This window comes from Gorilla gorilla, chromosome 6 (genome assembly GCF_029281585.2).
Source record: "Gorilla gorilla gorilla isolate KB3781 chromosome 6, NHGRI_mGorGor1-v2.1_pri, whole genome shotgun sequence".
Classification (NCBI taxonomy): Eukaryota; Metazoa; Chordata; class Mammalia; order Primates; family Hominidae; genus Gorilla; species Gorilla gorilla.
In genome coordinates, this window is record NC_073230.2 from 53,673,861 (window position 1) to 53,686,033 (window position 12,173).

The following is a 12,173-nucleotide window of genomic DNA, read 5'->3' on the forward strand; positions in this document are numbered from 1 at the left end:
GGTTGCAGTGAGCTGAGATCAGGTCACTGCACTCCAGCCTGGGCGACAGAGCAAGACTCTGTCTCAAAAGAAAAAAAAAAAGAAAAATTAGCCAGGCGTGGTGGCGGGCGCCTGTAATCCCAGGTGCTCGGGAGGCCAAGGCACTAGAATCGCTTGAACCAGGGAGGCAGAGGTTGCAGTGAGCTAAGATTGTGCCATTGCACTCTAGCCTGGGTGACAGAGTGAGACTCCGTCTCAAAAACAAAACAAAACAAAAAAACTAACAAAAGGATAATAAGGGAATACTAAGCAATTCTACCCATATAAATCCAACAAGTTGGATGAAATGGACCAATTCCTTGAAAACTACAAACTACCAAAAAACACTCCATATGAAACATAATTTTTTAAATCTTGTAACAATTTTAAAAATTGAATTCATGGTTTTTTATTTTTATTTTATTTTATTGTGAGACTGTATCTCACTCTGTCACCCATACTGGAGTGCAGTGGCACAATCACAGCTCACTGCAGCCTTGACTTCCTGGGCTCAGGTGATCCTCCCACCTCAGCCTCCTGAGTAGTTAGGACTACGGGCGCCCGCCACCACACCCAGCTAGATTTTTATTTTTTGTAGAGATGGGGTTTTGCCAAGTTGCCCAGGCTGGTCTTCAACTCCTGGGGCTCAAGCAATCCACCTGCCTCAGCCTCCCAAAGTGTTAAGATTACAGGCATGAGCCACTAGGCCCAGCTGAATCCTTTTTTTTTTTTTTTTTTTTGAGATGGTGTCTCAGTCTGTCACCCAGGCTGGAGTGCAGTGGCACAATCTTGGCTCCCTGCAACCTTTGCCTCCTGGGTTCAAGCGATTCTTTTGCCTCAGCCTCCCAAGTAGCTGGGACTACAGGTGCCCACCACTACACCTGGCTAATTTTTTGTATTTTCAGAAGAGACAGAGTTTTACTATGTTGGCCAGGCTGGTCTCGAACTCCCGACCTCATGCGATCCACCCACCTCAACCTCCCAAAGTGTTAGGATTACAGGCGTAAGCCACCACGCCTGTCCTTGAATTCATAGTTTTAATAAAAGAATTTCTTGTCTTCATGGTTGCATACAACTAGTTTGGTGATTCCCTGGAAGGACCCATGTGACTCTAGATCAAGTTATACTCTAGGTGAAGGTTTATTACAGTGGAGGATACAATACAAAGACAGCAGGAAAAAGGATATTAATAGATGAAGGCTGGAAGGTCAAATGCATACTTATCCTCTGTAGGGACAGCACAGACTTATCTTTTCCAGGAGCAAACTGCAAGGACTTGTGTGAGATGTCCTTGCCCAGGAAATCCCACTTGAGTTCTGGAGTCAAAATTTGTGTGGTTAGGCCAGGCACAGTGGCTCACCCCTGTAATCCCAGCACTTTGGGAGGACGAGATGGGAGAACTGCTTGAGTCCAGGAGTTTGAGACCAGCCTGGGCAACATGGTGAGATCTCGTCTTTATTTTAAAAAAAAAAAAAAAGGCTGGGCATGGTGGCTCATGCCTGTCATCCCAGCACTTTGGGAGACCAAGGCGGGCGGATCACCTGAGGTCAGGAGTTCGAGACCAGCCTAGGTAACATGGTGAAACCCCATCTCTACTAAAAATACAAAAATACAAAAATATTAGCTGGGCATGTTGGCAGGCACCTGTAATCCCAGCTACTCTGGAGGCTGAGGCAGGATTTTCGCATGAACCCAGGAGGCGGAGGTTGTAGTGAGCCTTGGTCGTGCCACTGCACTCCAGCCTAGGCGACAAGAGCAAGACTCCATCTGGCTCATGGCTGTAATCCTAGCATTTTGGGAGGCTGACAGGGGCGGATCACCTGAGGTCAGGAGGTCGAGAGCAGCCTGGCCAACATGGTAAAACCCCGTCTCTACTAAAAATGTAAAAAAATTAGCCGGCTATGGTGGCACACACCTGCAATCCCAGCTACTTGGGAGGCTGAGGCGGGAGGATCACTTGAACCCAGGAGGCGGAGGTTGCAGTGAGCTGAGATCACACCATTGCACTCCAGCCTGGGTGACATTCCTGCCATGTGACCAAACAGCCCTAAACCACCAGGTTGGGCATCATGAATCTTTTATTCTTTTTTTTTTTTTTTCAAAAATGGGGTCTCACTATGTCGCCTAGGCTGGAGTGCAGTGGCATGATCATAGCTCACTGTGGCTTTCTTTTTTTTTTTTTTTGAGACACAGTCTCGTTCTGTCACCCAGGCTGGAGTGCAGTGGTGTGATCTTGGCTCACTGCGACCTCTGTCTCCTGGGTTCACATGATCCTCCTGTCTCAGTCTCCCAAGTAGCTGAGATTACAGGCACTCACCACCACGTCCAGCTAATTTTTTGTATTTTCAGTAGAGACAGGTTTTTGCCATGCTGGCCAGGCTGATCTTGAACTCCTGACCTCAAGCGATTCCGCCTGCCTCGGCCTCTCCAAATTCTGGGATTACAGGCGTGAGCCACTGTGCCTGGCCAAGCATCATGAATCTGTATGTTTACTTTAAATCTGCTGACAGCCTGGTTTATCTGGGCTCACTGTTTTGGGCGTGGAGAATAACATCTGACCCAGTAGCTATGTGAATATTCCAGGAGTTTGGTTTTCAGAGTTTGACCAATGGCCATGCTTTGGCTACAGAAATAAGTGAGAAATGAATGAATCAGACCTGTTGTGTTAACTCTTTCCTCCCACTCTTGAAAAAGGTATCTCCAGACCCAAATAGTTTCACTGGAGAAGACTGCTCATAGTTAAAGAAATAGCAACACCAATTACACGTAATCTCCAGAAAACAGAAGAAGGAGCATTTCCAGACTGACGAGGCCAGTACAGTTGACCCTTATAACTGCAGGTTCCCCATCCATGGATTCAGCCAACCACAGATCGAAAATATTCCAAAATATGGACTATAGGCACGGTGGCTCACACCTGTAATCCCGAGAATCACTTGAACCCAGGAGGCGGAGGTTGCAGTGAGCCGAGATCACGCCACTGCACCACTGCACCACTGCACCGCTGCACTCCAGCCTGGATGACAAGAGTGAAACTCCGTCTCAAAAAGAAAAAAATCACTCTGGGTGGGCATGGTGGCTCACACCTGTAATCTCAACATTGTGGGAGGCCAATGAGAAAGGATTGCTTGAGCCCAAGAGTTTGAGACCAGCCTGGGCAAATAGCAAGACCCTGTCTCTACAAAAAAATTTAAAAATTAGCTGGGCATGGTGGTGCATCTCTACTGTAATCCCAGGTACTTGGGAGGCTGAGATGGGAGGATCACATGAGCCCAGGAATTCCAGGCTGCAGTGATCTATGATTGCAACACTGTACTCCAGCCTCGGGAACACAGCAAGATCCTGTCTCAAAAACAAACAAAAAAACAAAAACAGAAAAAAACTCAATTCTGAAAACTTTGCCTTAACTTGTAGTCTAGAGTTGAAGACCCCTCCGCTAAGCTCTGGTGAGAGGCTAACTGAATAAGAACACTTTCACCATCATATTATAATAATTGCTTTCTCTCTTTCTTTCCCTCTCTCTCTTTTTTCTCCCCTCCCTCCCTTCCTTCCTTCTTTCCTTCCTTCCTTCCTCCCTCCCTCCCCCCGCCCCTCTCTCTTTCTTTCTTTCATCTTGCTCTGTCCCCCAGGCTGGAGTGCGGTGGCACGATCACAGTTCACTGCAACCTCAACCTCCCAGGCTCAAGAAATTCTCCACCCCAGCCTCCTCGGTAGCTGGGACTACAGGCATGCACCATCACACCCGGCTAATTTTATAATTTTTTTCTGTTTTTTGTTTTGTTTTGTTTTGTTTTTTTGAGACGGAGACTCGCTCCGGTTGCACAGGTTGGAGTGCAGTGGCACAATCTCCGCTCACTGCAAGCTCCGCCTCCCGGATTCACACCATTCTCCTGCCTCAGCCTCCCGAGTAGCCGGGACTACTAATTTTTTGTATTTTTAGTAGAGATGGGTTTCACCGTGTTAGCCAGGATGCTCTCGATCTCCTGACCTCGTGATCCGCCCACCTCAGCCTCCAAAGTGCTGGGATTACAGGCAAGAGCCACCGCACCCTGCGAATTTTGTACATTTTTTATAAAGAGGGGCATTGGCCAGGCACCCTGGCTTACGCCTGTAATCCCAGCACTTTGGGAGGCCAAGGCGGGTGAATCACCTAAGGTCAGGAGTTCCAGACCAGCCTGGACAACATGGTGAAACCCCATTTCTACTAAAAATACAAAAATTACCTGGGCATGGCGCCACATGCCTATAATCCCAGCTACTCAGGAGGCTGCGGCAGGAGAATCGCTTGAATTCAGGAGGCGGTTGCAGTGAGCCGAGATCGTGCGGTTGCACTCCAGTCTGCGAAACAAGAGCAAAACTTTGTCTCAAAAAAGTAAATAAATAAAAAATAATAAAATAAAGAGGGGTGTCTTGTCATGTTGCCTAGGCTAGTCTAGTATTTCTGGGCTCAAGTGATCCACCCGCCTCAGCCTCCCAAAGTGCTGGGATTACAGGCATGAGAGCCACTGTGCCCGGCCAGAGCTGGGCTACATATCTCTATTAAGCTTTTCATCAGGGTCAACTGGGCCCTGGCTCCTGCTCCACCCATCCTATGAGGCTGCAGTGTGTATGGCCCCAATAAAGATTCTTCCCCGAACCCCCTACCCCCAGATCTTCCTGCAAGGTTGGCAGAGCTGGATGCTCTGAAAGCTAAGGGCATGTGAGCCAACCGGCGCCTGGCCCGAGAAGGGGAGGAAAACATGTGAGGGCTCACAGGTCTGGAGTCTAGCGCCTGACTGAACGCAGAACAGCCACCCCTGCGTGCAGTTGCAGGGCGAGGAAGGTCAGCTCTTGCCCCCTTCTCAACCGTCCTCCCAAACACCAAGCAGGTTTCTGAGAATAGTAAAAGGCCAGCAGACCCATCTTCAGGGCCTCTGTGATCAGAAATGTGCAAATACCTTTTTCTTTTTTCTTCTTTTTTTTTGAGACTGAGTCTCACTCTGTCGCCCAGGCTGTATTGCAGTGGTGTGATCTCTGCTCACTGCAACCTCCGCCTCCTGGGTTCCAGCGATTCTCCTGCCTCAGCCTCCCAAATAGCTGGGATTACAGGCACCCATCATCATGCCAGGCTAATTCTTGTATTTTTAGTAGAGACAAAGTTTTGCCATGTTGGCCAGATTGGTCTCGAACTTTTGACCTCAAGTGATCCACCTGCCTCAGCCTCCCAAAGTGCTGGGATTACAGGTGTGAGCCACTGCGCCTGGCCCAAAGACCTTTTTCTTCATGCTTTTGGGAGTTAATTAAGCACCAGTATCTAAAAAGCTGTTTCTGCATCCCACACTCAGAGTGAATGGCAGAAACAGAGTCCAGGAATGCACAAGGCTGGGATTCAGATTCAGCAAGTTCTGGGATAGAAAAACTGAACCTAAAGGAAAATTGTATTGTGCACTCACCAGTACTTTGAAAGAGTGTTTCAGTACATTATAAAAAGAGGCTGAGCGTGGTGGCTCATGCCTGTAATCCCAGCACTTTGGGAGGCTGAGGCAGGAGGATTGTTTGAGGCCAGGAGCTGTAGACCAGCCTAGGAAACATGAAGAGACCCCATCTCTACAAAAAATATAAAAATTAGCCAGGCATGGTGGTGCATGCCTGTGGTCCCAGCTACTCTGGAGGCTGAGATGGGAGAATCCCTTGAATCCAGGAGGTCAAGGCTGCAGTAAACTGTGATTGTACAACTGCCCTCCAAACTGATCAACAGAACAAGACCCTGTGTCAAAAATAAAAATAAAAAGACATGAGCTAGCTGACTTTTTTTTTTTTGAGATGGAGTTTCACTCTTGTTGCCCAGGCTGGAGTGCAACGGCATGATCTCCACCTCTCGGGTTCAAGCGATTCTCCTGCCTCAGCCTCCTGAGTAGCTGGGATTACAGGCATGCGCCACGACACCCGGCTAATTTTGTATTTTTAGTAGAGACGGGGTTTCTCCATGTTGGTCAGGCTGGTCTCGAACTCCCGACCTCAGGTGATCTGTCTGCTTGGCCTTTCAAATTGCTGGGATTACAGGCATGAGCCACCATGCATGGCCCCATCTCCCCTTCTTATAAGGACACCAGTCAGATTGGGTTGGGGCCCACCCCAATGACCTCATTCTAACAACTTCTTTAAAGACCCTATCTCTAAATATAGTCACATTATAAGGTCCTGGAGGTTAGGACTTTAACATATAAATCTGGGAGACGCAATTCAGTTCATGACACACATACGTCTCCAGTAGTTCAACACCTAACAAAAGTGTGATTTCTTCACGTTTTCCACCGCTTTCTCTTCTCAGTTGTTAACATAAGTCTCTGAGTTTTAAAAATACCTTAGCAATTTTGACATTTAGGAAGGTTCATAGCTCTCAGATTTGCCCAGCTTGACGTGTTGTTATTTTTCAGAGGGAGCAGCCTCTATTCAGCTCCTAGTCACAGCCGGCCTTTTGGAACATTCTTTCTAGCATTTGAAGGTTTCTAAGAGGTGGGAGGGGGTATCTTTTATACTGGGACTCTTTGAGTAATCTAGCTCATGCAAGGCATTCCTCTTCATGAATGACTGAGCTACCTGACTTCTGACCAGAAACAGATGATTTTTTTTTTCTTTTTTTGACCAGAAACAGATGGTCTGCTTGAGCCCAGGAGTTCCAGGCTGCACTGAGCTATCATCGTGCACTGCACTCCTGCCTGGGTGACTGAGCGAGACCCTGTCTCAACAACAACAACAAAAAATAAAACATAAGCAGCAGTTAAACCAGGAGAGAACGGAGTGGGCGGGGACATAAGGTCATTTTTTTAAAGCATATAAAAGCTTTAAAGGACTGTTATTGTTTCAACTTAATACCCTGACAAATTTCTGCTCTCGGCATGCCACCATGCCCAGCTAATTAAAAAAACATTTTTTTCTTGAGAGACAGGGTCTCGCTTTGTCACCCAGGCTGGAGTGCAGTGGCATGAAGACAGCTCACTGCAGCATCAACCTGGGTTCAAGGGATCCTCCTGCCTCAGCTTCCGAAGTAGCTGGGACTGCAGATGTAGGCCACCATGCCTAATTTAAAAAAAAATTTATAGACACAGGGTCTCACTATGTTGCTCAGGCTGGTTTTGAACTTGTGGGCTCAAGTGATCAATTTTCCACCTCAGCCTCCCAAAGTGTTGGCATTATAGGTATGAGCCACTATACCCAGACTAAAAAATTTTTTGTAGAGATGGGGTCTTGCTATGTTGCCCAAGCTGTTCTCAAACTGTCCTCAAGCTCCTGGCCTCAAGTGATTTTCTACCTTGGCCTCCCAAAGTGCTGGAATTAAAGGCGTGGCCTGTGTGGTTCTTTTGGCACTTACACGTGGTCTTGTCTGGCCGGTTGTCTGGTCCTGTCTGTTTCTACCTTTCCTCTTTCTCCAGGGACAACCTAAGCTTTCCTTATTTGTCCTCATTTGTGTTTTTCTGGGTCTATGGGCAGAGTAGAGTTCTGGAACGTTTCCTAAAGCAGCCAAGCCCTACCCATTGATTTCTAAGTGCATTTAGAAAAACACATATAAGGCCTGGCGTGGTGGATCACGCTTGCAATCCCAGCACTTTGGGAGGCCGAGATGGGTGGATCTCGAAGTCAGGAGTTCAAGATCAGCCTGACCAACATGGTGAAACCCCGTCTCTATTAAAAATACAAAAATTAGGCCGGGCACGGTGGCTCACACCTGTAATCCCAGGACTTTGGGAGGCTGAGGCGGGAGGATCACCTGAGGTCAGGAGTTTGAGACCAGCCTGGCCAACATGGTGAAACCCCAACTCTGCTAAAAAAAAAAAAAAAAAAATACAAAAATCAGCTGGGCGTGGTGGCACATGCCTTTAGTCCCAGCTACTACTTGGGAGGCTGAGGCAGGAGAATCACTTGAAGCTGGGAGGCAGAGGCTGTAGTGAGCTGAGATCGTGCCACTGCATTTCCAGCCTGGGTGACAGAGTGAGACTCTGTCTTAAAAAAAAAATGGTGGAGACTTTAGAAGGGAGACTTTTGTTAATGGATTACTGAACTACAGCTGCCCTTGGGGAAGCCTCCTGTCCCCTCTCTGGTCCATAGCGGTGCCACAGCTGTTATGTTATCTCAGCTCTCCAGTTATATCAAGGAGTGACTGATAGTAATATTCTTTTTTTTTTTTTTGGAGATAGCATCTCACTCTGTTGCTCTGGCTGGAGTGCAGTGGCTTGCTCTCGGTTCACTGCAACCTCTGCCACCCGGGTTCAAGCAATTCTCCTGCCTCAGCCTCTCGAGTAGCTGGGATTACAGGCACCCACCACCACACCTGGCTAATTTTCGTATTTTTTTTAGTACATTCAGGGTTTCACCATGTTCGTCAGGCTGGCGTTGAACTCCTGACCTCAGGTGATCCGCCCACCGCAGTCTCCCAAAGTGCTGGGATTACAGGCGTGAGCCACTGTGCCCGGCCAAGGGGGCTGATATTCTTAAAACCAAATATTTAAAAAATGTAAATATGTTAATAGAATATTCTTGAATGTTCCCAACTGTAGTTCCCAACTACAGAGCCAGTCCTCTACCTTCTAGTGAAAGCTTCCGGTGGACAAGAAAAGCTTGGGAAAGCCAGAAGGAATAGGAAGCACAGCTCAGGGTGGTCCGTGGCTTCATCAATCAAAAGGACAATTTTTTTTTTTTTTTTTAAGAGATAAGGTCTCACTCCATCGCCCAGGCTGGTGTGCAGTGACCCAATCACAGCTCACTGCAGCCTTGACCTCCTGGGCTCAAGCGATCCTCCCAGCTCCTCCTGAGTAGCTGGGACCACAGGTGCACACCACCATGCCTTGCTAACTTTTATTTTTACTTTTTTTAATTTTTTGAGATGCAGTCTTGCTCTGTCACCCATGCTGGAGTGCAATGGCATGATCTCAGTCCACTGCAACCTCCGCCTCCCGAGTTCAAGTGATCCTTTTGCCTCAGCCTCCCAAGTAGCTGGAATTACAGGCACATGCCACCAGGCCCTGCTAATTTTTGTATTCTTGTAGAGACAGGGTTTCACCATGTTGGCCAGGCTGGTCTTGAACTCCTGACCTCAGGTGATCCGCCCGCCTCAGCCTCCCAAAGTGCTAGGATTACAGGTGGGAGCCACCGCACCCAGACCCTTGCTAATTTTTAAACTTTTTGTAGAGATAGAGTCTCACTATGTTGCCCAGGCTGGTCTCAAGCTCTTGGCCTCAAGCAGTCCTCCCACCTCAGCCGCCCAAAGTGCTGGGATTACAGGCATGAGCCACCATGCCCAGCCCCAGAAGGGCAATTATTACACAGTGACAGTGGAAGGAACAGAGACACAGTTGGTGGGTGGTGGGAAGATAAGAATATTCATTCTCGGCTGGGCGCGTCCACGCCTGTAATCACAGCACTTTGGGAGGCCAAGGTGGGCGGATCACGAGGTCAGGAGATTGAGACCATCCTGGCTAACACAGTGAAACCCCGTCTCTACTAAAAATACAAAAAATTAGCCGGGCGTGGTGGCGGGCACCTGTAGTTCCAGCTACTAGGGAGGCTGAGGCAGGAGAATGGCGTGAACCCAGGAGGCGGAGCTTGGAGTGAGATTGCACCACTGCACTCCAGCCTGGGCGACAGAGAAAGACTTTGTCTCAAAAAAGAGAAAAAAAAAAAAGAACATTCACTCTGATGGCTTCTAATAACGTTAGAGAAGTGAGCTTCAGCTGAGCAGAAGAGAGGGAGGGAAGGAAGCACGGGGGGTTTGAGGAGAGAGAGAGGAAGTATGAAATCACTGTTGCAAACCTCCTGGGGGAATGTAAAGGGGTTGCCAGGCAGCCTACTTGAAGTCTGTGAATTTAAAGTGAAAGTCTGGCCAGGCCGAGCGCACTGGCTTACTCCTGTAATCCCAGCACTTTGAGAGGCCGAGGTAGGTGGATCACCCGAGGCCGGGAATTTGAGACCAGCCTGACCAACATGGTGAAACCCCATCTCTACTTAAAATATAAAAGCTGGCCAGGCATGTTTGTGGGCACCTGTGATCCCAGCTACTCAGAAGGCTGAGGTGGGAGAATCGCTTGAACCCAGGAGGCAGAGATTGCAGTGAGCCGAGATCGCTCCACTGCACTCCAGCCTGGGCAGTACAGCCAGACATGGTGGCTCACACCTGTAATCCCGGCACATTGAGGGGTTGAGGTGAGGAGGATTGCTTGAGGCCAGGAGTTCAACAGCAGCCTGGGCAACATGATGAGACCTCATCTCTACAGAAAATTAGAAAGTCAGCTGGGCATGGTGTGGTGCACGTCTGTGATCCCAGCTCCCAGGGAGGCTGAGGTGGGAGGATCGCTTGAGCCCAGAAGGTGGAGGCTCCAGCGACCTCTGATCACACCACTGCACTCCAGCCTGTGTGACAGAGTGAGAAGCTGTCTCTAAAATAAATAAACAAATGAATAAATAGAAGAATAAATAAAGTAAAAGTTTAGCTGAGTGTGTGCTTTCCCAGTGATGCTTGGCTGTCCAGGTGCAGACGCAAGACATCTAGCCCGTTCATGTCACCCTTGTTGAGGGGAACAATGTCAGGAGAGAGAGAGACAAAGGAGTTGATTTTTTTTTTTTTTTGAGACGGAGTCTCCCTCTGTCGCCCAGGCTGGAGTGCAGTGGTGTGATCTCAGCTCACTACAACCTCTACCTCATGGATTCAAGTGATTCTCCTGCCTCAGCCTCCCCAGTAGCTGGGATTACAGGTGCCCACCGCCACACCTGGCTAATTTTTGTATTTTCAGTAGAGATGGGTGTTTCACCATGTTGGCCAGGCTGGTCTCAAACTCCTGACCTCAAGTGATCCATCCGCTTCGGCCTCCCAAAGTGCTGGGATTACAGGCGTGAACCACCTCGCCCTGCAGGAGTTGATTTTAATTATGAACGATGATTAAGGAAGGCAGTGGACACAGAGAGAGTGACAGTGAGGTTATGAGGCCAAGTGGAGAGTTCTGGAACGAGAGAGGAGAGGTCAGTGGGGAGCTGTCTGAAGTCTCCTTTCTGGGTGATGGAGGGTCCCAGGTGTGACTGCAGACAGGGAGAGGTGGCTGAGAGGCACACTGGAAAAGGTCACTGGAGCTGCAGCAGTCCTGGTGACCAGAGAGACAGGGAGTAGCCTGGCCTGTCCACGTGGGTGACATCACCCTCGGGGAGTAGCCTGGCCTGTCCACGTGGGTGATGACGCCCTCAGGGAGTAGCCTGGCATGTCCACGTGGGTGACAATGCCAATGTCTTGTATGAAATCACTGTTGCAAACCTCCTGGGGAATGTAGAGGAGTTGCCAGGCAGCAACCCCTCTAACGAGATGACAAGAATGATGGAGAACACTGTCAACTGAGAGCCCAAGTCCTCAGTGGATGAGGGGGTGTAAGCAGAAGACCAGCAGACAGCAGTCACCGAGAGGGACAGCAGGTGACTCTGCTGCCTTTGGAAGAGAAATGTCTTGGATGCAACCACAGGAAGCATGGAGGATATAGACCCTACTTTAGATTCTGCAGTACGTGGGGTATAGGAGAAAAAAAAGACTCCCTGCTCCAGACGGTGCCAGAGGAATTGGGGTCCTGAGGGGCCAGTGGGGTCGGAGGGAGGGGACCCTCTTGCAAGAGGCTGAGTGGCGGCTCCAGAGCCGATGATGTCATCAGAGGAGCTGGGGCAGGATGAGGGGTGAGGAGGAGGGTCCAGTCATATTAGGCAATGCACAGATCCGGGGGAAGGGCCCATGGCACAGAGGCTCTGTCCTTTGAGGGTCACTGAACCAACAGGGGAAGGTGAGGCATGACGAAAATAGCCGTGGATGTCCAGCCGCAGTGGCTTACACCTGTCATCCCAGCACTTTGGGAGGCCAAGGAGGGTGGATCACCTGAGGTCAGGAGTTCAAGACTAGCCTGGCCAACATGGGGAAGCCCCGTCTCTACTAAAAATACAAAAATTAGCCGGGCACGATGGCGGGCACCTGTAATCCCAGCTACCTGGGAGGCTGAGGCAGGAGAATCATTTGAACCCAGGAGGCAGTGGTTGCAGTGAGCCGAGAGTGCGCCACAGCACTCCAGCCTGGGCAACAAGAGCGAAACTCTGAAACTCTGTCGGGAAGGGGAGAAGAGGGGAGGGGAGAGGAGGGGAGAAGGAAGGAAGGATAG